We start from the raw sequence: 2,500 nt of genomic DNA, 5'->3' as shown, positions 1-2,500 counted from the left end.
TCGGGGGGCTGCCACCCATGGCGGTGGTGGCCGGAATCCGGCCGCCGCCACCACGCCGCCGCCATGGGTGAGGGAGGAAAAAAAAGGCGTGGAAAGTTGCGAAATGGGGTTGTCTAGGCTTTTTTTTGGCATGGGAGAGCATGGAGTGCTAGGAACTCCTTCTCAAATGCACGGGCATGTCGACCACAACCTCATTTCTCAACAACAACCACCCGTGTGGGGTGGCGGTGGGTGGATAGTCGCGGATTGGGGCTTGCCAAGCCAATGTTTTCAAAAAATTTCATCAAAATTAAAAACAAATGTTTTGTTGCCTTCGGATTTGTGGGCGAGCGGCGAGTCGGAGTGGAGCCGGTAAAGTTTAACCTCGGTGTGCACGGTTGTTTTTAGAAACTCAATCCAATGCCGGGGACGTTGAAAGTGACGCTCTTATGAGTTGCAAACCCGCAAGATTTAAAGAACCTTTTCAAAACAATTTCAAACCAACAAGATTTAAAAACAGAAATTTTCATCAAAATGAAAAACAAATGTTTTGTTGCCTTCGGACTAGTGGGCGAGCGGCGAGTCGGAGTGGAGCCGGTAAAGTTTAACCTCGGTGTGCACGGTTGTTTTTAGAAACTCAATCCAATGCCGGGGACGTTGAAAGTGACGCTCTTATGAGTTGCAAACCCACTAGATTTAAAGAACCTTTTCAAAACAATTTCAAACCAACAAAATTAAAAACAAATGTTTCGTTGCAAACAAATTGTGGGCGAGCGGCGAGTCGGAGTGGAGCTGGTAAAGTTTAACCTCGGTGTGCACGGTTGTTTTTAGAAACTCAATCCAATACCGGGGACGTTGAAAGTGACCCTCTTATGAGTTGCAAACCCACAAGATTTTAAAAACTTTTTGAAAATGTTTCTTCTAAATGACACATTTTGATCCTTGGCAAGTGCTCAATCCGTAACTATCCAATCACCGCCACACCACACCGGTCGGGAGTGTGTGAATGGTGTGCTTCCCGGGGTTGGCATAGATAATCTTTCGCATCGACAATCTTTTGCATGCGAGGGAATGTCTATGCCAACCCCGGGAAGCACACCATTCACCCACTAGTTGTGGGCGACGATGGGTTGGCTTCAAATGAATTTTTGCTTGGGGTTGTCCTCGGTATGCTTTTGTGTTGGGAGTACGGCCACCAAACCTTCTCAATGCACGGGTATGTCGAGGATGGCTTTCGGCGGGGTTGATGAAGAAGCTACCCAATTCTCGGCCACACGAACACATGGTGACGATGCGTTGGCTTCAAGTGAGCTTTAGCTTGGGGTTGTCTTCGGTATGCTTTTGTGTTGGGAGTACGGCCACCAAACCTTCTCAATGCACGGGTATGTCGAGGATGGCTTTCGGCGGAGTTGATGAAGAAGCTAGCAAATTGTTGGCCACTCTCACACGTGTGGGGGTAGGTTGGCTTCGAAAGAAGCTATCCAATCCTCTGAGTGTGCGGTTGAGCTATGATTAAGATTGTCTAGGCATTGCTTGTGTGTGCAAGGTGCGAGCCCAATGCACGAGCAAGTCGAGGATGACAATCTTAAGAGTAACAATGATGCCACAAAATATCGGTTGCCTTCGGAGTAGTGGGCGAGCGGCGAGTCGGAGTGGAGCCGGTAAAGTTTAACCTCGGTGTGCACGGTTGTTTTTAGAAACTCAGCCCAATACCGGGGACGTTGAAAGTGACACTCCTACGAGTTACGAACCCACAACATATCGGTTGCCTAGATTTCATGGTATTCTTGTCATGCCTAGCGGTGCGGGCTTGGCTCCACTCGGTGCAGCCGCATTCTCAGTTAGCCATTGTGCTTGTTGAGATGTGCGGTTCGTTTGGTGGTGCTGGGCTTTGCTAATGCAACGGCGTGTGAGTGGTGAATGGGTGTTATGCACCGGCAGGCTCTTTGCTCTGGCATCGAACTGTCGTCTCATACCCCTCGTCATTGATGCTTCAAGATTGGCTTGTGCGGGTTAATGGGTTCCTGTTTTGGCTACCTATTGTTAAGGAATGGTGCCTCTCGTTGTCCCTTTCCTCCTCTTGCCCTTCACGGGCAACAGGAGGACGTTGTAGCAGTGCTTGTGTCCCGATCAACCCACGACTCATCGGGAGATTGTGAAGGTCCACAAGTTTCTGCTTGTGATCTCGGATGCGGAGCATTAAGCGGGCGTGGGGTCTTCGGGCTCCGAGCGTCCAATTTGAAGCGTTTTCGCTCGACACGTACGACTGTCGTGCCCGCGGCGAGCTCTCGACCCACAAGGTCGTTTGTCTTGCACGAGCCGATGTCGGAAAGGAATGCTACCTGGTTGATCCTGCCAGTAGTCATATGCTTGTCTCAAAGATTAAGCCATGCATGTGTAAGTATGAACTAATTCAGACTGTGAAACTGCGAATGGCTCATTAAATCAGTTATAGTTTGTTTGATGGTATCTACTACTCGGATAACCGTAGTAATTCTAGAGCTAATACGTGCAACAAACC

The sequence above is a fragment of the Prunus avium genome, unplaced genomic scaffold (assembly GCF_965620075.1).
Source record: "Prunus avium unplaced genomic scaffold, drPruAviu1.hap1.1 HAP1_SCAFFOLD_858, whole genome shotgun sequence".
NCBI lineage: Eukaryota > Viridiplantae > Streptophyta > Magnoliopsida > Rosales > Rosaceae > Prunus > Prunus avium.
The sequence above is the reverse complement of the archived record's forward strand: the minus strand, read 5'-3'. Positions refer to the sequence as shown.